General features: G+C 38.4%; 1 long non-coding RNA gene across 1 annotated transcript; it reads left to right on the forward strand.

Moving 5' to 3' along the window:
* Positions 1–20065: 20065 nt before the first annotated feature.
* On the forward strand, positions 20066–25635 carry LOC105465006 (uncharacterized). The gene is made up of 3 exons (XR_977209.2): positions 20066–20464; positions 20902–20962; positions 24670–25635. It is a non-coding gene; the product is annotated as an uncharacterized lncRNA (long non-coding RNA).
* Positions 25636–26020: the final 385 nt, after the last annotated feature.

Below are 26020 nucleotides of genomic sequence, written 5' to 3' on the forward strand. Positions count from 1 at the left end.
CTCCTCTTTCTAAACCTTAAACCATGGTGGATTGTATCTGAACACCAGAGAGGGGAGATGCAGCCCTAGGTGGGTGGTTAGAGGAGGAGCATGCATCAGTGACTTGCTTTTAGGAGATAACTGATTTGATCATTTTTCCTGAGAGCACAGTAGGCAGCCTATAATCAGTAACGAAGATTCATCTTTCCATCAATGTGCTAGACTGCACAGAACTTGGGTTCATTGTGTCTGCAGTTTCCTAACTTTTTCACTGAGCCTTTCTCCTGGCAACTCTGGGTCAAAGTAAAAGGAAAGTATTTCATTGTTAAGAAAAATTCTGTTCTTTTGAAGTTTTTATGTTTGTCAACAGCTGGAAAAGTAGTTTTCAAAAGAAGAAAGTCCTTTTTTCCACATGGCTCCACACAAATACACACACCCTCATACACATTTGGGAAACTCTTGACATTAGATAAGTTCAGCCTTTGGTAATCTCTTCCTAAGTGCTGTCTTTCCTTCCAGGAGCCTAGCCATGGAAGGCACCCAATGTATCCCCTAGGCTTCTCTCTCCAAATTGGAAGAAAAGAATATTGTAGGATAAAAACGGCTAGGTATGGAATGAGAGCCTCCTACCAAGGAAGACTGCAATTAAGAGGCACAAAAAGGGAACCTAAACCACTCTAAGCATTTCAATTTTCTGGCAATCCATTTTGGGAGAGACTTTAGGGGTAGTGACAGTTACATTGATATTCACTAAATCCTTGCTGTTATTTTCTGCTACTTTAGCAGTAAACTGAGGAGGAACCAGCCACGGGCATTTTGATGTCATCTGACAGTTGCTGCTTAGACTGCTCTTTGGCCTAACTTTGTGATAGGGATGCTACCCAGTTGGGTACTTGTGAGTACTTCATCCAAGTTGACATTCTGTCTGTGGCCATTTACATCCTATTTAATCAAGTATGAAGCTTATTCATTCAACCAATGTGTTCTCAGTCCCTGTATGCAAAGCAAAAGGAAAGTCTCACTGAGTGATATACACACAAAAAAATCTAGTCTTTTGTCTCTGCATTCATGGCTAAGTCTCTGTCCTCTAGTAGGAGAGATAATGTATTCTGGTATTCACTAAATTGTTCTCTTTTTAGAACACTAGAGGCACACGGTGGTGTTATTGAGTATTTGTTGGGGGGAATGAGTTCTAGTGTGAAACAAATGGGGGAAACAAGAAATAACACTGGGAAAATCACTGGGAAGTTAAAAAAAAGTTTCTTCACTGCAAAGTCTTGCAGTAAAGTCTTTGACTTGCTAATGACATACGAGCTGATCCTTTCAGAGTTTTTCCAGATTTTACCTTGGGAAAGGCTGCCTAGTCCGATGTAGATAGTGGTTAAGTACTGCAAGAGAGATATTACAAATTTGGTGTGAGTGAATAGAGGACTATTTTGATGCCTGAAAAATCAATAACTCTAGAGAGAACATTGTATTTAAGTTGAATTATTAAAAGATGGGTAGAATTTGAAATTGGGATTTGTGAGGGCACAACATGTAGAAGAAGGGCACCTGAAGATAAAATTAGAGAGGTAGAAAACTTGACACACATGTGAAAGATTAGGTGAGGTGGATAGAAGAATAGCTTGTGGAAAAGTCAGTGGTGGTGGATGAAGGCTGGAAAGATTAATTAAAATTCTGGAAGATTTGACTCAAATGAAGAAGGCTTTTTTTTTGGTATTTGTTTTACAGTAAAAATGATAAGCACTTCCTTTCTAGTCTAAAAAATCCTCCAGAAACAATGACCAGCACAGAGTTTAAAAGCATAGGTAGTTTAAAAAACTACTAAAATCTTAGTAGTTTGTGTCCTTGAAGAAGCTGTGTCACATTGTACTGATCCTCTATTTTCCATCTGAAAAACAGGTGGAGGATCATAATGACTCCTTGGGTTACTGTGGTCATGAAATGAATGTTCCATGTAATATGTTTAGTACAGCATCTGATCTATGTGTGTGTGTATATTCTCTCTCTCTCTCTCTCTCTCTATATATATATATATATATATACACACACACACATATATATATATATAACCTAGCAAATATTAGTTGCTTGAATTAATACTTCCTGTGAAGAGAAGAAAAGTATAAACAACAACTATAGGTAATTTTTTTAAAAAAATGTAAAACACTGGCCAATTCCACCTGCTTTGACCAGCATCTGTTAATTCTTTCATTTGTAGATTTCCTGTGACCAGATTTACATCTATACTTACAAATTTCGAATACAGAAATCTGGACTTGTTATGTCTCATTTTCCGTCTTTGGAAATTTTGCTTTTGGTAATATCTGCTCTATCTTTATTGAGTTTGTGGTACAACCATCTCTCTTATATATCCTATAACACATACATACACACACACACACACACACACCCCACAAGCTTATTGTGAATCTTACTGACATAAAGGTTGTGTGGCACATGATTTACAAATCTAGTAAAATAACCAATATTCTTTATGGTAAATTCCATAAAGCCAATTGATTAGTATAAAATGTTTTTGTTGAAGTCATAGACAACCTATGGTTGTAGTTGATGAACAAGTACATTTCCAACCTAAATATTGACTGAAATTTCTCTTTACATTCAAGAGAAAGATGAAAGTAAAACAATGAAAATGCATATAGAAATTTGTTTATCAATGACATAAACTTTTTTGTTGAGTCAGATAAAGTTTTTGAATATTGAAAGAATATTTCTTCAACTTTTTGTGCCATTGATGTGTGAAAACTACAGAATGACATACAAAGTTAAATGAGCATTATTACTATTTTCTCCACCACTTAAATCTAGACAATCAACAAAACAATAAACTAAACCCTGATTTTAGGGTTTGCTAGTTTCTGTAATATGGATACTTCTACCACGGCCAATTTGAATAAAAGTAAAAAGTAGTGAGTTAATAAGGAAGTGATGGGTTTTAAGAATTTGTTTTAAATATAATTTAGTTGTAAATCTACAGAATTTCATTTGAAATAATGCTTAACAACTGACTTTCGTAATTCCTAAAAATTTAATAGTCAGATATTGAGGGTAATCAGACATCGATGTTGAGGAGATTTTGCTAAAACTGAATTTTATAAGGAAGTGCACAGATGGGCTTAGGAGAAGGTTCTGGAGTCTGACTAGTTTGGCCGACAAAGGAACCTTTGTCACATTGAATTAGTTTGAGTTGGCATTTATGTTTATGGTACTGGGAAAATGTTCTCATGGTTGAGATGTTGGAATAGCCCTCTCCTGCTCTTCCCTCAGCAATTTCTTGCATTGTGAAAGAAAAATTTTCTGCTTTGATTTTCCAGCACAGACCTGCCTCCACTAGTGCTATTTTAATTTGGTTCTACAACACCCCTCAATCCTGCCTGCTCTAATCTCATCACAGCATGTTCCAATAACATTTCTTGGCTCATGTTTTTGCTACTTGGCATCAGCACCTCTAAAATGATTGCAGTATTTCATAGAGAGGCACATGATCAAGTACTAGGTGAAACATCACAACTATGGTCACTGTTTTGGGGGTATTCGGGCTTTAAGTTTCTGAAACAAATTTCATGCATGGAGATTTAGCCATTTCACTTGCATTATAATTTCATTTAATGATTAACTTGTAGTTCCAGGTTATGTCATTAAAATGTGTCCTTTCCGGAAAATGTCAATGATAACCTGCCATGATTTATCCTTAGGACCTTCTCTAAAATGCTACATGTAAATGAGGAACATCTGAGTTTGAGGGCATCATTTCTCCAATTTGATACTTTTTATAAAGCTGCATCACTCTCTTTGTAATGAACAAGTGACTGAGGCCAAATGGAGGAATTTTTCAAAGCCCTTCTAAAAGCAAAGAAATACAATTGTCTGTATACCAACCACATCCTGCTGAGGTTAGCGTTAATCCTCACGACTAAAAATGGAGATATAAGTATCTATGACATAGGTGTGGCTATCCACAGCACATTTCAACTATGGAAAAATTAGTCCCCAGGTTTAAATACCTCTGCGTTTCTCCCAGACTGCTCTTCAAAATGATGCAATGGGTTATTGGGATCTGAATTCCTAAGTAGGCTGTCCTTCAGGACAATGTTTAAAGGTATATTTCCCTCTCTAGACTACTTCCACTGGAATCTCCTGAACTGATCTGTGTTTTTATTTCTTAGAATATACTTGTGGTTTTCAATTTGAACTGTTTTTGTTTTTTGTTTTCAGTCCACTATTACAAAGGCTTTTCTGCAATGTCATTCCAAACTACAGCACAGTGATTATTTATATCATTGGCAGCTTGTCAGTGCCTCTCATGTGTTTGGGGTTCTTTTCTTTTTCCTCCTCCCATCTTATGCAAAGACAAATGTTATCCCTCATCTTAAAGTTTAATATGGATGGTGAAATCCCATGATCTCAAAGGCAGTGCAGTAATTTTTATGAGCATTAATACCTGCATTGTTTATAGAGTACAGCAGGAATGAGTTTGCTCATCACCACATGCAGGCTGAGAAAATTAGGACAAGTGCATGCTTAATCATTTCCCAAATAAATAGAAATGCTATCTTTCTCAAATGTTCCTCTGAGAAGGATGTGCTGAATGTTAAAAATATAGGTATCCAATTACCAGATGAAAACTGAGCTACATATTCACTGTATCCTTCACCTAAAAAGTTCCATACATAAGGACCTTGCAATATTTTTAAACTTTTTCTCCTTCCTTTCTTCCTCCTTCCATGTATCCTTCTAGGCAATTAAATGATTTGCCTATTGGCAGTTCAATACGCTTTTGATAGAATGGACCCATTTGTTAGAAAGAAATATGCCTAAGGCTTCCTCTGGGATTCACAACTAAGGCATGGGTGATGTAAATATAATATGGGGTAATACTCAAATGTTGGAGTCAAGTATTCACCCATCTCCTTTTTCTCTGACCGACCAATTGTGACTCTTTGCAGGCATGAAACAATGGCCACTATAAACATACAAAATATTGAATACTCATCTTAAATCTGTCTATATCTCTCAATCTCCATAACCAAACTCATCTGTATTATTATAATAACTTCCTAATTAGTTCGTTTGCTGTTTATGTTTGTTGTTTATGAAAGATTTGTTTCTCTCTGACTAGAAGGTAACTCAATGACATGGGGTCATTGTGCATTAGTGCATAGAGGCTCCTCTACCATATATTCAGCTATACACATTTCATTGTGCAGATACTCCATGGTTTGCTTAGCTGGTCCTTATTTGTAACCATCTTAGTTATTTTCAATCAATTGTTGTTACAAAAAATGCTATAAATTTACATACACATAATTTCATATAAATTCCCCCAAATAAGATTGCTGGGTTAAAGGGAAAATGTGTATTGAATTTTGTCTCTAAAAATATTCAAGTCCTAATATTTAGAACCTGTGAATGTGGCTTTAGTTGGAAATAGGATCTCTGAAGATGTAATCAAGTTAAGATAAGATTGTACTGGGGTAGGCTGGGCCATAATTCAATGACTGGTGCCCTTATAAGAAGAGACAAAATTGGACAGAGATACACATGGAAAAACACTGTGAATACAAAGGCAGAGACTGGAGTGATACATCTACTAACCAAGGAAAAGCAAGGATTTACAGCAACCACCAGATGCTAGTAAGAAGTAAGGAAGGATCCTTCCCCAGCACCTTGATTTCAGACTTCTAGCCTCCAGAACTGTGAAATAATAAATTTGTTGTTTTAGGCTGCCAAATTTGTGGCACTCAGTTATGGCAGCCCTAGGAAACTAATATAATGCCTTTGTAATTTTGATAACTATTTCTAGATTATGCTCCATGGACATGGTATCATGCTGTCCTCTCACTAGCAAAGCAAGGCAATGGTCCCTGTCCTTCAGCCTCACCAGCAGAGGGTAATGTTAAACTTCTGGATAGCTTATTATCATCTATCGGGCAGGCATCAGGGTAGTTTCCATCAGTGTAGTTTTAATTTATCATCAGTATAGATTTAATTTATATTTTCCTTCTTATGAGTGTTTTGTCATTAAGGGCTATTAATATCTCTTTTTCTGTGAATACTGTTTATATTTTTTGTCTGTTTTTTTCTGTTTGGCTATTGTTGTTTTGTTTCAATTCATAATTATATTAGAGGATTAATTCTTTGTGGCAGATTTTGTAAACATCTTTTCCAGTTTATCATTTATCCTTTAAAATACCAATTCGCTAAATTTTTGTTTAGACAAATTTATTAATAATTTATGTGGCTTCTGGAATTTGAATTGTAGTTAGGAAAGATTTCTCTACTCCTAGTTTATAAAGGAATTCATCCATGATTTTTTTTTTCATCAAAGCAGTTCATTGGAAAATTTGAAAGGATAAAGTTGGATCCAACTTTATCTTTTTCCAGATGGTACATAGTTTATTTCAACACCATTTATGCTTGAAATGTTACCTTTATCATATACTGAATTCTCATATATGTTTGGATCTATTTCTGGAAATTCTATTTTGTTATATTGGCCTGACTTTCTATTCATGTGCCAATAGAAACCTGCCTTACTTTTTGAAGTTCTGAATATGTTTTAATATGTAAGCCATCTAGTCAATTTTACCACTCAGTCTCTCTAATGAACCCACTGCAATTAAGCCTCCATCTACATCACTGTACCCAAACTGCGGTCATCAAGATTTCCAATGAACCCCATGTGGCTAAGACAAATGGTTTGTTCTCAGTCCTCAACTAACTAGATTAGTCAGTGACATTTGACATAATTGAAGAAATCCTTCTGAAAATAATTTCTTCAATTACAGTCTTCTCTCTTGGTTGTCTTACTACTTCACTGGTTGTTTCTTCTGAATCTCCTTGCACATTCTTTTCATTTCTCTGATCTGCACATCCCTTATAAGCCCCATGGCTTAGGCTTCCGACATCTGTATTCTCTCCATATTCATTTTCTGAATGATCCCATTTAGGGATAGTACATTAAATACCATCTGTATCCTAAAGACTACCATATTTTATATCTTTAACCAGGTCCTCTCCCATGAACTCAAGACTCATATATCTAATCGTTTATTCAATGTTTCTACTTGTACTTAAAAATTACTCTCTTGAAGACTCAATTCATCATTTCCCTCTACCAAATATGTTCCTTTTATCAAAAAAAATATATATATATAAAATCTTAACTCTTTTTTCCCTGTCACACCTCACATCGATTACATAAGCAAATCCTGTCAGTTCTAACTTCAAAATATTTCTGGAACCCAACCTCTTAACATCTTCACTGCTATGTTCTGGTCAAAGTCCAGTCCTCTTTTGAGAGAACTGCTGTAATACCCTCCCTGCCTGGTCTCTGCCTCTCCATATAGTCTGTTCTTCCCACTGCAGTCAGATTCCTTATAAGACATATGTCAGATCATGTTGCTTTTCTGCTTAAAATTCTCCACAGGAATATCCGTCTCACTTAGAGCAAAGGAAAGGCCAAAGTCTTTGTATGACCCAAAGGCCCTAAAATAATGTAAGCTTCACGATGACCTGATCTCCTTCCACACTTTCATATTCATTTCCAGCTGCAGTGCCTCCTTGTTGTTCCTCATACCTGCTAGCTACTCTTTAATATTTTATTTCATTAAATCCTCACAATCCTACCATGTGGGGATCATCCTCACTTTGCAGATGATAAAGGGACACACAGAGAGTATACTATTCTTCCCAAGTCTGCACCATTAGTAGTAGAAGAACAAGGCCTCTGATATGGTTTGGTTCTGTGTCCCCACCCAAATCTCACCTTGAATTGTAATTCCCCAAATCCCCACTTGTCAAGGGTGGGACAAGGTGGAGGTAATTGGATCATGGGGGTGGTTTCCCCAATGCTGTTCTTGTAATAGTGAGTTTTCTCGAGATCTGATGGTTTTATAAGTGTCTGGCATGTTCCCTGCTTATACTTACTCCGTCCTGCATGTCCTGCAGCCCTGTGAAGAAGGTGCCTGCTTCTCCTTTGCCTTCTGCCCTGATTGTAAGTTTCCTGAGGAACTCCGCAGCAATGCAGAACTGTGAGTCAAGTAAACCTCTTTTCTTTATAAATTACCCACTCTCAAGTATTTCTTCAGAGCAGTGTGAGAATGGACTAATACAGCCTCTAACATAGATCTCTTTGGAAGTTAATTCTAAATACTTTTTACTTCCTTTTTGTTTTTCTATTTTTTTGAGTCAAGTTCTCTCTCTTGACCAGGTTGGAGGGCAATGGTGCGATCACAGCTCACTGGGGTCAAGCAGTTCTCCTACCTCAATCTCCTGAGTAGCTGGGACTACAGGCATGTGCCACCACACCCAACTAATATTTGTGTATACACACATTGATTGATTGATTGGTATAGACGAGGCCTCACTATATTGCCCAGGCTCTTCTTGAACTCCTGGCTCAAGTGATGCACCCATGTCAGCCCCACAAAGGTCCAGGTTTACAGGTGTGAGCCACCATACCCAGCCAATTCTTTCTATTAAAGGAAATTTCTGGTTTGTAGTTATATCTCTGTTGCTGTGTTACCTGGAGCACCTCTCTGAGTAACATATCTTGGCCTTGGTTTATTCACCTACAAAATGAGGACTTTGGTCTAAGTGTTCTCAAATTTCCTATTCACTCAGAGGCTTAATAATTTCATGACTCTGGAAGAGTCCTTGATACTTCTCAAAGAGAGGTTATTAGTGATTTTGTTGAGATGAGGAGGATGAAACAAAATATGAGAAGATGTTAGTGCAGAGAAAAACTTACTATAGCAGAAGGGAAGAGGTACTAAAGGCTTGTTTTTTAATACTCAGGAATTTTTTTCTAGGTTTGTCCCTCTTGACTGTGGGGCATTTCAATTCAGTGTCCATATGTGAATAAACTAACTTGCCTTTACCTGTTACTCTTGTCATCACCTCCATCGTCAGATCAGACAGTCAGCATGTGGAGAAAGGTGAAAATTTATTTTTATCCAGGCTCATGAAGCTTAAAAGAACTGTTTCCATTTCTTAAGTTAGAAGGTTTGTCTAGCAACCCATCTCCCTAATTCTGCTTATATCAGGATAAAAGTTAAGTCACTCCAAAAGATAATGGTGTACCTATTATCTACTGTCTCAGTATCAATTCCATCAGAGAGCCAAGGGGACAACACATTGGTTCCTGACTCTAAATCTATCCATGCTATCATACCAACATTCCTGCATCCTACTCACCTGAGGCAACTCTTCCATAGTTCTCTAGGGTTTGTCGGGTGGCTATGACATCATCCACTTGGGTTTAGTGCTGCTGCTGCCATTTCCTTGTGATGTCATTTGCTCTGTCTATAGTTGGTGCTCCTCTCTCCTAAGGGCTGACTCTATAGCCTTGGGGGTAAGGCCTTCTAAAACTTTCTCCAGTCTTTCCTCTAGTTTCCTACAATGCTATCCATACTATCATTCTTTATCTTATTTATTCATGATGAATTGTTTTTTTCCTTCTAGGAGCCTGAATAGTTTCACTGGAGACTAGGATAGAAGCTAATTTGATAGAGTATAATGTATTACTACTCCATGCGTCTGTGGTAGAAATAAAACTACTCAACTTTGAGAGTACACAAGAATTGCTGCATTTTTTTTGTTGTTGTTTCTTTTCAATCAGATTAAATCTAACTCGGAGCCTCAGTCCACATACATAACAAAAAATGTAAGCTCACTTTTCACTGGGGAGCCCTCCATGAACTGAAATAAGCAAAGTTTCTCATTTAGAGATTTCACGTGATCAAAAGAGTACCTACCTAGGTCCAGCTTTCTGAGATCTCATGGCTGCCAAATAGCTGGTCAGGGAGCTGCATTTCTATGTACTGCAATGTGACTGGAAGCCCTGGGGATGAGAAAATATTTAATAAAAGTTTATGTAAAATAATAAATGAAATAATTAGTAGATAATTCCAGATTTTCTTTCCTATATAACTCTGATCCCTACTTTCCTTTAGAATCAGTTCAAATTCCCCACATCTGTTTTCTGTGGTCTGCACAGTGGTAAATGACACTGTAACATAAGACCAGAGAGCTCTGTGCTTTACCTGTCATAGCCCACTACCCTGGTAGGTAGGTAGAGGCCATTGTTTCTTCCGCTTTACAGAGATACAGACATTTTAAATAATGGGTGCAAGGTTGAACAGATTAAATAGCACAGCCAGGATTTGAGCCCAGATGCTGTGGTGCCAGAGTTCACCCTCTGAACACATGCCACTATTAATCTCACATCAGCCCAAGAAGTTGGCAGTCTTCGGACTCGCACTTTATAATAACAGAACTGAGGCAGGTGTGGACTCTGTCTCTTGCTCATGATTACTTAACCATGAAAGGGAGAATGAGTCCAGACCCAAGCCTAGATCTTCCAATCCCATAGCCCTCATTTTTGGTTTCTCTTTAATCCTTGCTGGTATAGACTGGTTGTTTCTCTGAACAAACAAAATTTATATGTTAAATACTAACCCTCAATATGATGATATTTGGAGGCAGGGCTTTTGAGAGTTGATTAGGTTATGAGGGTAGAGGCCTCATAAAAGGGATTAGTGATCTCATAAAAGAGACCAGAAATAGCCTGCTTGCTTTCAAGCCATGTGAGAACACAGTAAAAAAGACTGCTGTCTATGAACCAGGACACTGTGCCACTGTCTTGACACTGGACTTCTCAGCTTCTGGAGCTGTGAGAAATCAATGTCTGTTGTTTATAAATCACTCAGTCTGCAGATTTTGTTATAGAAGCCCAAATAGACTGAGACACCTGCATTTCTCTTAGTTCCTCTTGTTATAGAAAAAAGCAGATTCCCTTGAGAGGGTAATGGGGCACTCTGTCTTCTGTGTATCCCTGAGCTCACTCTTACATGCAGAGATGAGTCCAGGTGGGAAGAGCAGGGCTGGGAAATGTGTGCAGTGGAGGAACCCAAGGGGATCCAGTGACTAAGGTCACCTGTGCCTCATGAATGCTTTACCACAACCCTACTTCTTAGCATTTATAATCAGACACAGGCCAACAAGATGTAGACAAACACCTAGAGAGATAGAGACATCCCTTGTAGAGTACACCAAGAGAGAATACTCTGTCTCAAGCCAAGTTAAAAATATACTCTGTTTACAGCACACACACCCTCCCATGTGCTGCAGTATCTCAGAAACAGAGGCAGAATTTAATCATCTCATCCTCTCATGTGAAGGTCTCTATGGTTTAATATGCACACATCACAGATTTCAAATTTTGCTGCTGAAATTCAGTCTTCAACAGAAACCTAGCTGTCTCTTTGACTTGAAATGTGTTCTAAAATGTATAATAAAGGTCTATTGAAACCAATAAAGCATCTCCAGAAAATGCTGGTTTAACCCACACAGCCAATTCTCTTTTTCATAAATTCAATTTGTATTATTTGGTTGAAGAGACTGTTCTCTGAGCCCTGACATAAGTGAGTGCTGAGCTGCTGACACTCAGTCCAGAGTCTGCATGGAAAAAATAATCTCTGGGGAAAAAAAAAATTCACGTATAATTATTGATCTCATTTGTTAGGTTTGTCAGGCCCTGCCTGGCTCTACCTCTGTACATGCCTTTTCTCTCCACAGCTGAAAGCTGCTTGACCAACAGGGTTGGTCCTTCTATAATCCCCAGATCCAAGAAACTCCAGCCCACCTCTAGTTGGGATGCAATTGTGTGTGTTTGTGGTGGAGGGGGCTTGACCCTGGAAGGAGACTGCTTCTGGAGTGTGCCCTCGTTCTCATAAATACACCCATGTTGTTTCTAAGATCTAGTCCTCACATTGTATATTGATTCCAGCACAGAACTCCCAGCTCCTTCTGCTCAAGTCCCTGTTTGCCTTCCTGTTTAGTTCCCTAATTCTGCACAGAATGGAGAAACCCACCTGCTTATGCTAATCTTAATCTTGGTACTATTCGTATTTTGGGCCTGATAACTCTATTGTGGGAGCTGTCCTGTGCATTGCAGGCTGTTTAACCCCTACCCACTAGATACCAGTAGCATCATTACCCCAGTCATGACAGTCAAAAATGTCTTCAGACATTGGTGAATGTGCCCTGGAGGGGGCAAAGCAAATTGGTGCTGGTTAAGAATTCGTGTTTTAATTCAATCCAGGGATAAGTGCACTTTCTTTGCACCCCAGTGTGGTTGCCAGCAATTGCCAAGAGGCTTCTATGACCTCAGGGCTGACCAATACAAATACAATGTAAGCCCTTAATGTGAATCACCAATGTCATTTTAAATTTTCTACTTACTGGGCATGGTGGCTCACATTTGTAATTTCAGCAATTTAGGAGGGTCAAGGCAGGAGGATTGCTTGAGCCCAGGGGTTTGAGACCAGTCTGGATAACACAGTGAGACTTCGTCTCCAGAAAAAAAAAAAAAAAAAAAAAAAAAAAATTAGCCATATGTGGTGGCTCATGCCTGTAGTCCCAGCTACTCTGGAGGCAAACTCAGAAGGACCGCTTGAGCCAGGGATGATGAAGCTGCAGTGAACTGTTATCACACCACTGCACTTGAACCTGGGTGACAGAGTGAGACCATGTCTCAAAAACAAATAGATAAATATAAATAAGTAAATAAAATTTCTAGTAGATACATTAGCAAAGCAAAAAGGAATAGGTAAAATTTATTTTCATGCTATATTTTATTTTATCCAACACATTCAAATTATTGTTCTTATTGGTAAGTCTTCAACATCAGGTGTGTATATTATGTTTATAGCACATCTCAATTTGGATTAGACACATTTCAAGTGCTGAGTAGCCACATATGGCCAGTGGCTACTGTATGGGCAGCACTAAAGTAGATTTCTAAAATACCCACTCCTCTTCAATTCATTCTGAGAATTAGAATCTTAAAGTGATAAGCCCCAGTAAGCATGGGACTTTGGTGTCAGAAATACCTGGTTTAAACATTTCTATATCTGACACTGTGAGCTTGAAAGAATTGATGTCTTTGGACCCAGCTTCAATATTTGTGTTAGGGAAATAATAATAGCTGCTTTTTAAAGAGTTGTTGTAAGAGTGACATGAAATAATGTATACAGTGCCTGGTATAGAGCAGGCAGTTAAGAAGTGGGATAGCTGTTTTCTGAACCTTTGCTATTACCAGACAAGTTGAATATTTAGTTCCCCACTCTAGCCTCTTGCTTGAAGCAACACGCATCCTCCATCTTTTGGACACCATGCTCTATGCCTAATTGGACACTCGGTGAGCATGCAAAAGATTGCATCATCCCAAAGAATTCAAGATTATTATCTCGAGGAAGGGCGTTCCAAGATGACTGAATAGGAACAGCTCCGGTTTGTAGCTTCCAGTGTGATCGACGTAGAAGATGGGTGATTTCTGCATTTCCAACTGAGATACCTGGTTCATCTCACTAGGACTGGTGGGATAGTGGGCGCAGCCCATGGAGGGTGAGCTGAAGCAGGGTGGAGCATTGCCTCACCCAGGAAGCACAAGGGGTTGGGATTTCCCTTTCCTAGCCAAGGGAAGCCATGACAGACTACTTGGAAAAACAGGACACTCCCCGCCCAAAGACTGCAGTTTACCCAAGGTCTCAGCAACAGGCATACAAGGTGATTCTCTACCGGGCCTGACTGGGCGAGTCCCATGCCCACGGAGCCTTGCTCACTATGAGGGCAGCAGTATGAGATCAATCAGCAAGGCGGCAGCCTGGCTGGGGGAGGGGCGTCCATCATTAGTGAGGCTTGAGTAGGTAAACAAAGCAGCAGGGAAGCTGGAACTGGGCAGAGCCCACCCCAGCTCAACCAGGCCTACTGCCTCAAGACTCCACCTCTGTGGGCAGGGCATAGCTGAACAAAAGGCAGCAGACAACTTCTGCAGACTTAAATGTCCCTGTCTGGCAGCTCTAAAGTGAACAGTGGTTCTCCCAGCACGGCCTTTCAGTTCTGAGAAAGGACAGACTGCCTCCTCAAATGGGTTCCTGACCTCCGTGTAGCCTAACTAGGAGACACCTCCCAGTGGGGGCAGACAGACACCTCATATCGGCAGATGCCCCTCTGGGAGGAAGCTTCCAGAGGAAGGATTAGGAACAATATTTGCTGTTCTACAGCCTCCGCTACTGATACCCAGGCAAACAGGGTCTGGAGTGGAACTCCAGCAAACTCCAACAGACCTGCAGCTGAGCAACCTGTCAAGCTAACAAACAGAAAGGAACAGCATCAACATCAACAAAAAGGTCACCTATGCCAAAACCGCATGTGTAGGTCACCAACATCAAAGACCAAAGGTAGATAAAACCACAAAGATGGGGAGAAACCAGAGCAGAAAAGCTGAAAATTCTAAAAATCAGAACGCCCCTTCTCCTGCAAAGGATCTCAGCTCCTTGCCAGCAATGGAACACAGCTGGACAGAGAATGACTTTGATGAGCTGACAGGAGGAGACTCAGAAGGTCGGTAATAAACTTCTCTGAGCTAAAGGAGGATGTTCAAACCCACCACAAGGAAGATAAAAACCTTGAGAAAAGATTAGACGTCTGGCTAACTAGAATAAACAGTGTAGAGAAGACCTTAAATGACCTGATGGAGCTGAAAACCATGGCGTGAGAACTTCGTGATGCATGCACAAGCTTCAATAGCTGATTCAATCAAGTGGAAGAAAGGGTTTCAGTGATTGAAGATCAAATTAATGAAATAAAGTGAGAAGACAAGGTTAGAGAAAAAAGAGTAAAAAGAAACGAACAAACCTTCCAAGAAATATGGGACTATGTGAAAAGACCAAATCTACTTTTGATTGGTGTACCTGAAAGTGATGGGGAGAATGGAACCAAGTTGGAAAACACTCTTCAGGATATTATCCAGGAGAACTTCCCCAACCTAGCAACGAAGGTCAACATTCAAATTCAGAAATACAGAGAATATTACAAAGATACTCCTTGAGAAGAGCAACCCCAAAACAAATAATTGTCAGATTCACCAAGGTTGAAATCAAGGAAAAGGTGTTAAGGGCAGCCAGAGAGAAAGGTCAAGTTACCCACAAAGGGAAGTCCATCAGACTAACAGCGGATCTCTCGGGAGAAAACCTACAAGACAGAAGAGAGTGGGGGCCCATATTCAACATTCTTAAAGAAAGGAATTTTCAACCCAGAATTTCATATCCAGCCAAACTAAGCTTCATAAGTGAAGGAGAAATAAAATCCTTTACAGTCAAGCAAATGCTGAGAGATTTTGTCACCACCAACGCTGCCTTACAAGAGCTCCTGAAGGAAGCACTAAACCTGGAAAGAAACAACCGGTACCAGTCACTGCAAAAACATGCCAAATTGGAAAGACCATTGATGCTAGGAAGAAACTGCATCAACTAATGGGCAAAATAACCAGTGAACATCATAATGACAGCATCAGATTCACACATAACATCATTAACCTTAAATGTAAATGGGCTAAATGCCCCAATTAAAAGAAACAGACTGGCAAATTGGATAAATAGTCAAGACCCATCAGGGTGCTGTATTGAGGAGACCCGTCTCATGTGCAAAGATGCACACAGGCTCAAAATAAAGGGAAAAAGGAAGACCTAAGAAGAAAATGGAAAGCAAAGAAAAACAAAAAAAGCAGGTGTTGCAATCCTAGTCTCTGATAAAACAGACTCTAAATCAACAAAGATCAAAAGGGACAAAGAAGGCCATTACATAATGGTAAAGGGATAAATTCTACAAGAAGAACTAACTATCCTAAATATATATGAATCCAATACAGGAACACCCAGATTCATAAAGCAAGTCCTTAGAGACCTACAAAGAGACTTAGACTCCCACACAATAATAATGGGAGACTTTAACACCTCACTTTCAATATTATACAGATGCAGGAGACAGAAGGTTAACGAAGATAGCCGGGAACTTAGCTCTGCAACAAGCAGACCTAGTAGACATCTATAGAACTCTCTATCCCAAATCAACAGAATATTCATTCTTCTGAGCACCTCATCACACTTATTCTAAAACTGACCACATAATTGGAAGTAAAGCACTCCTTAGCAAATGTAAAAGAACAGAAATCACAACAAACTGTCTCTCAGACCACAGTGTGATCAAAATAGAACTCAGGATTAAGAAACTCACTCAAAACCACACAACTACATAGAAACTGAACAACTTGCTCCTGAATGACCACTGGGTAAATAACGAAATGAAGGCAGAAATAAAGATGTTCTTCGACACCAATGAGAACAAAGACGCAAAGTACCAGAATCTCTGGGACACATTTAAAGCAGTGGGTAGAGGGAAATTTATAGCACTAACTGCTCACAGGAGAAAGCAGGAAAGATCTAAAACCAACACCCTAACATCACAATTAAAAGAACTAGAGAAGCAAGAGCAAACACATTCAAAAGCTAGCAGAAGGCAAGAAATAACTAAGATCAGAGCAGAACTGAAAGAGATAGAGACACAAAAAACCCTTCAAAAAAATCAGTGAATCCAGGAGTTGGTTTTTTGAAAAGATCAACAAAATTGATAGACTGCTAGCAAGACTTATAAAGAAGAAAAGAGAGAAGAATCAAATAGACACAATAAAAAATGATAAAGGGGATATCACCACTGATCCCACAGAAATACGGACTACCATCAGAGAAGACTATAAACACCTCTATGCAAATAAACTAGAAAATCTAGAAGAAATGGATAAATTCCTGGACACATACACCCTCCCAAGACTAAACCAGGAAGAAGTTGAATCTCTGAATAGACCAATAACAGGCTCTGAAATTGAAGAAATAATTAATAGCCTACCAACCAAAAAAAGTCCAGGGCCAGACAGATTCACAGCTGAATTCTACCAGAGGTACAATAAGGAGCTGTTACCATTCCTTCTGAAAATATTCCAGTCAATAGAAAAAGAGGGAATCCTCCCTAACTCATTTTATGAGGCCAACATCATCCTGATACCAAAGCCTGGCAGAGAAATAACAAAAAAGAGAATTTTAGACCAATATGCCTGATGAACATTGATGTGAAAATCCTAAATAAAATACTGGCAAACTGAATCCAGCAGCACATCAAAAAGCTTATTTGCCACGATCAAGTTGGCTTCATTCCTGGGATGCAAGGCTGGTTCAACATATGCAAATCAGTAAACATAATACATCACATAAACAGAACCAATGACAAAAGCCACATGATTATCTCAGTAGATGCAGAAAAGGCCTTCAACAAAATTCAGCAGTCCTTCATGGTAAAAACTCTCAATAAACTAGGTATTGATGGAATATATCTCAAAATAATGAGAGCTATTTATGACAAACCCACAGTCAATACCATATGAAATGGGCAAAAACTGGAAGCATTCCCTTTGAAAACTGGCAAAAGACAAGGATGCCCTCTGTCACCACTCCTATTTAACACAGTGTTGGAATTTCTGGCCAGGGCAATCAGGCAAGAGAAAGAAATAAAGGGTATTCAATTAGGAAATGAGGAAGTCAAATTGTACCTGTTTAAAGATGACATGATTGTATACTTAGAAATCCCCATCATCTCAGCCCCAAATCTCCTTAAGCTGATAAGCAAATTCAGCAAAGTCTCAGGATGCAAAAATCAATGTGCAAAAATCACAAGCATTCCTATACACCATTAACAGAAAAACAGCCAAATCATGAGTGAACTCCCATTCACAATTGCTACAAAGAGAATAAAATACCAAGCAATCCAACTTACAAGGGATGTGATCGACCTCTTCAAGGAGAACTACCAACCACTGCTCAACGAAATAAAAGAGGACAGAAACAAATGGAAGAATATTCCATGCTCATGGATAGGAAGAATCAATATCATGAAAATGGTCATACTGCCCAAAGTAATTTATAGATTCAATGCCATCCCCATCAAGCTACAAATGACTTTCTTCACAGAATTGGAAAAAAACTACTTTAAAGTTCATATGGAACCAAAAAAGCCCGCAATGCCAAGACAATGCTAAGCAAAAAGAACAAAGCTGGAGACACCACGCTACCTGACTTCAAACTATACTACAAGCCTACAGTAACCAAAACAGCAAGGTACTGGTATCAAAACAGAGATATAGATCAATGGAACAGAACAGAGGCCTCAGAAATAATGCCACACATTACAACCATTTGATCTTTGACAAATCTGACAAAAACAAGAAAGGGGGAAAGGATTCCCCATTTAGCAAATGGTGCTGGGAAAACTGGCTAGCCATATGTAGAAAGCTGAAACTGGATCCCTTCCTTATGCCTTATACAAAAATTAATTCAAGATGGATTAAAGACTTAAATGTTAGACCTAAAATCATAAAAACCCTAGAAGAAAACCTAGGCAATACCATTCAGGACATAGGCATGGGCAATGACTTCATGACTAAAACACCAAAAGCAATGGCAAAAAAAGCCAAAATAGACAAATGGGATCTAATTAAACTAAAGAGTTTCTGCACAGCAAAAGAAACTACCATCAGAGTGAACAGGTAACCTACAGAATGGGAGAAAATTTTTGCAATCTACTCATCTGACAAAGGGCTAATATCCAGAATCTACAAAGAACTTAAATTTACGAGAAAAAAACAACCCCATGAAAAAGTGGGCAAAGGATATGAACAGACAATTCTCAAAAGAAGGCATCTGTGCAGCCAACAGACACATGAAAAAATGCTCATCATCACTGATCATCAGAGAAATGCAAATCAAAACCACAATTAGATACCATCTCACACCCGTTAAAATGGCGATCATTAAAAAGTCAGGAAACAACAGATGCTGGAGAGGATGTGGAGAATTAGGAACACTTTTACATTGTTGGTGGGAGTATAAGTTGGTTCAGCCATTGTGTAAGACAGTGTGGCAATTCTTCAAGGATCTAGAACTAGAAATACCATTTGACCCAGCAATCCCATTACTGGGTATAAACCCAAAGGATTATAACTCATGCTACTATAAAGACACATGCACATGTATGTTTATTGCATCACTATTCACAATAGCAGACTTGGAACCAACCCAAATGTCCACCAATGATAGGCTGGATTAAGAAAATGTGCACATATACACCATGGAATACTATGCAGCCATAAAAAAGGATGAGTTCATGTCCTTCATAGGGACATGGATGAAGCTGGAAACCATCATTCTGAGCAAACTATGGCATGGACGGAAAACCAAACACTGCATGTTCTCACTCATAGATGGGAATAGAACAATGAGATCACCTGGACATAGGGCGCAAAACATCACACACTAGGGCCTGTCGGGGGGTGGGGCATTGGGGGAGGGATAGCATTAGGAGAAATACCTAATGTATATAGATGAGTTTATGTGTGCAGCAAACCAACATGGCACATGTATACCTATGTATCAGACCTGCGTGTTGTGCACATGTACTCTAGAACTTAAAGTATAATAATCAAAAAAAAAAAAAAAAGAATAAAGGAAGTCACCAAAAAAAGATTATTCTCTCTTGTTCCTGTCCACTTGCTGTTAATTAAGCCATGTTTAGCTGTGTCTAAGAAAAATGGCAATCAAAAAAAACTGAGCTGTTTATTTTTATTTAAACTGATACTTGCTCTTGTTACTACAACTGAAATAACACGAGGTAAAAATAAAATAAAATAAATCTTGAATGCATGTTCTCCATTAAGTAGGGTCACCTGCACAGAACAATCTATTAAGCCACAGTAACAGTACTGTATTGCTGGTAGGTTTCCTCTGCAGAGACACACAGTCAACTTTTTGGCTAGTGTTAAGAAGAGAACAAATGGCTGGACCAATTTAGCTAGATAAATGGTTAATCCATCCATTTTTTGTTCTAATGAGTGGGATGTGTAAAAGATATAAACTTAGTATCATATCAAAGACACCCCATATTAAAAGTATATCTTTAAAAAGTATACCGATTACATTTTCGTTTACATTTAGTTCAGAACTCGTATCCAGAAGTAGTGGGGTTAACTGCTTATGATAGGCAGCTTACAGTCTTTCTGTGCAGTATTTATTTCTTCATAGTTTTCCTAGCTGTGCAGGAGATTTCCTCTTCTTTGTAAATCCCTTTTCACTTGTGTGCAAACATGAACTGTTCAGCACAATGTGCTAATTAAAACACCCATTTTGCTTGAGTGGTCTTTGTCAAAGGCTTAAAGAAGGCTTGTGTTTTGCCTGGATCACCATGAGATTACTGTGAGAAACCTATCAGGATTAATCGAGAGCCATATTCTAAGTGTCTACCATGTGTCAGGCACTGATATTACCCAGATGATTAAAGGACAGTTTGTACTCTCAAGAACTTCATGGCCCAGGAGGAAGCAGGATGTAAATAAATGATCAAAAGAGGATATGTGACTCATAAATGTACAGGACACTGGGAGCCCAAACAGAGGAGCAACTTAAACAGAGGAGCAACTTTTTATTCATTCACATCTTTACTGAGCATCAAGTATGGGATAGACAGGTAGAGGGTGGTGAGGAAAAGTGACAGTAAAAATAAAAGATCAAAGGTAAGAAAGGCATATATTCTGGCTTCCTTTTCTTTGTAAAACTGTTCCTTTTTCCAGGAAGAAAGTAGTAAAAGAAATCTTTTGATCTCTGTGTTCCACCATGTAAGTATTTTTTAGATTATTCATTTTCTAACTGCTATTTGATTCTGAATTGATGTGTATACTCAATTAAACCAGACAATCCAAAACAAAAACCAAAAACAAAAAAAACCCTAACAATTTACCTGAACATTTAAGGCTACTATAAATATTAATTTCCCTGGTTAAATTAATAAAGCGGAGACTCTAGTTAATAGAGTTGCTGTATATATTCAAAATATAATTTGGTAATCCACTTTCAGTTAAATATTATAATATAATCAACTTAACTTTTAATCTCTCTTAAAATTACTTTATTCTCTTTTTGCTAAATTACAATGTTTTTCAATATCTTGCAGGGTCTTAGAATCTTTACCATATACAATACTAACAACTTCACAATGGAAATGTGGACTTATGGTGAGTTGTGTATTTTTCGAAAAGAATTATATCCTAGGCAGAGCCTTGATATAGCAAGGTTTTCCTCTTCAAATTTGTTTTTAATTCAGTCTCACAGTAGTCCAATAAGGTTAAAACATTATTACAGTATTATTTTTCTCATTTTACAGATAGATCAACGGACCACAAAAAGATTAAGTGACTTGCCTGGGGTTATGTAAAATAGCTTTACTGGCAAAGCCAGGACTGTATCTCACATTTCCTGAGTCTCTGTCTTTGAGCCTAATCAGAGAATTTCTACTTATTTTACCTACAATTTGTCTTTTAGTTGATTATTTGACAAATTTCTATGCTTTAAATATTTTAATATCATTCCTATTTACCTATTAGTTGAGAAACTTCCCAGTTTGATTTAATCGATCATTGAATATCTGTTAGGTATAGGATGCCTACTACAAAACAGGCAGAAGAAATGCTTTTCTTAAGAAATTTGGAATGCAAATATTGATGTATAAGATCACTTTCACATGGGTTAGACTAATTATAATGCTTAGCATGAAACATGTTAGTTGTTGCACGTTAGTTGTTGTAACCAAAGGAAGTATTATGGTCAGAATTCACCATACAGTTATTCCGTCTTTGGTCCTAGAGTTGATGTGATATTGGCAAAAGGATAGACAAATAGACCAATGGAACAGAATAATGAGTTCAAAAATATACTCACATGTCCACAGTCATGTGATATATAGCAAATATTTCATTACAATTCAGGGAGGAAAGGATGGTCTTTTCAATAAATGGTGCTTAGTTACATGGATACTCATATGTGAAATAAATATAACTTGACCTCTACATCATACCATATGCAGAGTAATTTAGGATTAACCATGGACCTACGTGTGAAAGGCAAAGGAATAAAGCATCTAGATGACGTAGGAGAATGGCTTGGTGTCTTCAGGGAGGCCCAATCTAATCACACAGGTCCTTAAAAGTGGAAAAGAAAAGAAGAAGAGTGGTCAGAGATATGAGGCATGAGAGGGTTTCAATCTACCACTACTGGCTTTGAAGACGGAAGAAGGGAGCTTTGAGCCAATGACCATGGCAGCTTGCAAGCTGGAATAGGCAAGGAAACAGATTCTTATAATATCCAGAGAGCCGTATAGCCCCAATGACGGTTTTATTTTAACAAACTGAGACTTGTGTCAGACTTCTAACCTAAAGAATTATAAAGTTACACATGTGTGGTATTTGAAACCACTAAGTTTGTGGAAATTTATTATGGCAGCAATTCAAAACTTACAAAAAAGGAAATTTAAAAACAAAACATTCCTATTCCTCCTTTATTAAGGAGCTTAAAAGTGACACTCATCTGCTTCCTTTAAATCTAGTTACTCTATCCCTGTAGCGCTCAGAGAACTCCATTTTACTACCATTCATCTTGTTTTACCTTGTATTTCTACTGGATTGCGAGTTCTCTGTAGGCATCTTTGTATCTTCCATTGTATATGTGCCAGGCACCATACATGTGTACATTTTATATACTAGGTGCTCTATGCATCTTTGGTAAATTAAATTAAATTGAACCATTTATCTGCATGAGAGGCAGCGACCAGGAAAGACATGATTCCACTAATGTGTTCTCTTAGCCTGCTTAGCAAGCTTTCCACTGCAAAAATACATTAATGCTAGGGTTCTGAATAATGAAGGTGAGGTTGTTTCAAACAGCAGGCTGACATCAGATGAAACATTTCCGTTATCATTCTACATTAAATAAAACATTTACCATTTCATGCTTTCTTTCCTGGTAATTTTACCTTGTCCTTCACATTAGTGATTTGTTCCACATGGCCACTCATTTAGGATAACAGCAGGCCAAGAGGTGTGACAAACGGAGACAGGGCCATACCTGATCACCAGTATTCCATTATGCTTCCTTGAGCTGTAGACCTGGTAAAACTGTCAGTATCTTAAAACAAAGGAACTGTGCTTGAGTCTACATATTAGGAATTCAATGACTGCAGTAGCAGTGATCGCATTATATAGCAAGTGGACAGACATGGCTATAAAGGGAGCCCACGGTCAAAGTGAACTGTTTTTCTGTGTCCAGTCAAACAACAAATATTTTCCAGCACCTATTTTATGTGTAGCCCTGTGATAAGTACTGCAAGGGGATATGAGGGAGAGAAGATAGATGCTTTATACTTCAAAAATATATTTACTGTGGAGAAAGAAAACATTTAGAAAAAGTAACACAAGGGTGAAACTAGTATATGCAATAAAAATTCAGAGGAGCAAGGGAGCATTTCACCAGGAAGGCTTTGGAGAGTTGGTAGGAATAAAGGTAGTAGTAACATTTAAGTATTAAGTTGGACAGCTGAAGATAAATGGTGTTGGTATGTGTGGGGTACACTCTAGGAACCACTGTCAGCCCCATTTGTCTCGAGCAGGGTTTGTCAGCCTCTGCTCTATTGACCTCCCAGTCTGTGTAGCTGTCTGTTGAGGCAGGAGGGCACTGTGGGATGTTTAGCAGCATCTTTTGCCCCTACCAACTAGATGTCAGTTACTTTACCACCCCTTGGAAGTATGACAGCCAAATATCCCCTGAAAAGCAAAACTGCCCCCAGTTGAGAACCACTGTGGTGGAGTAAAAGTTCAGAGAGAGGACACATGGGAGTTACATGCCATATCAAAGAGGGGAATTTCATTCTAAAGGTAATGAGGAACGACTGAAAACATTTATGCTGGAGAATAGCAAGCTAAAAATTGTTTGAAGGCAAGTTATTTGACAGAAGCACCCAAGAAAAACTGGAGGGAAGTGTTTTAGGGAAAGGGAAGAACCACCTAAAAGCTATCACAATAGTCCAAGCATAAAATGAGGAGGTTTGGTGGCAGCAGAACTAGAGAGCACTCGGTGGATATAGGTATTCTTTTTTGTATTTTTCATTTTATTTTAAACTCAGGAGGTACATGTGCATGTTTGTTACATGCGTATCTTGCATACTGGTGGAGATCGGTCCTCTAGTGTACCCATTATCCACATAGTGAACATTGTACTTGATAGGTAATTTTTCAACCTCAACCCCTTCTTCCATTCTCTCCACATTTGGAGTCCCCAGGATCTATCATTCTCTTCTGTATGTCCATGTGTACTCATTGTTTAGCTCCCACTTATAAGTGACAGTGTGAGGTATTTAATTTTGATTTTCTGTTTTTGAGTTACTTCCCTATAGCTATAGCTCCGTGCTGCAAAGGACATGGCCTATAGCTCCGTGCTGCAAAGGACATGATTCATTCTTTTCAGGGCTGCATAGTATTCCATAGTGTATATCTACCACGTTTTCTTTATCCAGTCAACCATTGATGGAAACTTAGATTGGTTCCATGACTTTGCTATTACAAATAGTGCTATGATGAACATATGAGTACAGATATATTTATTATCTAATATATATTTTTTCCTTTGGTAAGTACTCAGTAGTAGGATTGCTGGGTTGAATGATAGTTCTAGTTTTAGTTCTTTGAGAAATCTCTACACTGTTTTCCATGGAGGTTGAATGAATTTACATCCCCAACAACAGTGTCTAAGTGTATTTCCCCACATCCATGCCAATATCAGCTACAGATACTCTCAATGCCTTACAACTTCAAAGTACTTTTATATTTAGATCAGCATTTCAATACCGTATTTTATATGAATACCAAGTTCTCAGAGATACTTTTCCTTACAGGAAAATGAAGCAGCACAACTCCCTGGTCCTGCATGTAAGCTTCCCTGGAGAAAGGAACAGCCACAAGCAGCATCTAAAGCAATCTGTAGCTTGGGAACCTTGGCTAGGAAGGATTCACAGACTGCTGGTTAGGAAAAAGCAGTGTAGCAGCATAGAACCAGGCATGTGGTGCCAAACCTCCGGGACCATCTTTCAGGCCCATGGAGAGAAACTGCAACAACTTCCGAGTCACTGGAAGCCTCTAAAGCCATACATTTTCACTTTCACTCCATTCTGTCTATAAACTTTAAATTCATATCCAATTATGGTAAAAATATTTTAATAATTGTTTTTAATAGTGAAATAGCAATGAAAGGAAAAGGAGGGGAATATATTCTTGGTTCTCCATTCTATGGCCATTTTTGAAGCTCACTGAACCCAGCTCGGAATTTTGGAGAACCTGTTATTGTGGCTGAGCTCCATGGAAGGTGACTTCCTTCATGTTTTAAAAGTGACACTGAAACTCAATAGATAAGTGTCCATGTTTAGACTACAATGATATAATTAATGACATTTCCTCAACTGATTAAAAATTCCATAAGGGCAATGACCACATCATATATTGTTATTCTCTACATCTTTACCCAGTAAAATATGGGCAAATAACAGCTTACACTTGTCACCTGCCTGAGGTTAAATTCACTATTACTCATGAGAAAAATGACTTGTGAAAAGAATGAAGTTCTTGATATCACAGGTTGAGGAAATGTTCTACCCAAGAGGCATATGGTGTATTACCTTGGAGCACAGGCTCAGGAATCAGACAAACTGGGTTCAATTCCTGCATTCACCACTTCTATGTGTATGAACTTGGGATATTTGTTTACTCTCAGTGCCCCAGTTCCCTTTTCTCTTGGTATAAAATGGGGCTAAAACAGCACCTACCTTACAGGGGAAATTATAAATAATTAATGGAGATATATGCTTGACAGATGAAAACTATTATTAGAATGATGAAGACAAATTAAATATTTTAATATATATATATATATTTTTTTAAATTAGTATTTTAAATGTGCTGGCTAAGGCCCCTCCCCCCACCAAGAAAATCCTTTGGTACTATAAAGAATCACCTTCGAATTTATTATTTAGTGGTAGTGGATATATATTAATTTGCTGAAAGCAGACAGCTCCAACAAATCATGGATCATCTAGGAGTCAGCAAAGGGTAGGAAAAGCAAGGTTTGGGGTCAGACCTCAGCTGTGACACTGATTCTCTCTCTGATCGTCCTCTCCTGAGCCTCATGTCCTTTCCTGTGACAAGGAGATAACAACCATCTCCCTTGTTAAGAAAATTAATGTGTGTAAGTCA

This window comes from Macaca nemestrina, chromosome 13 (genome assembly GCF_043159975.1).
Source record: "Macaca nemestrina isolate mMacNem1 chromosome 13, mMacNem.hap1, whole genome shotgun sequence".
NCBI lineage: Eukaryota > Metazoa > Chordata > Mammalia > Primates > Cercopithecidae > Macaca > Macaca nemestrina.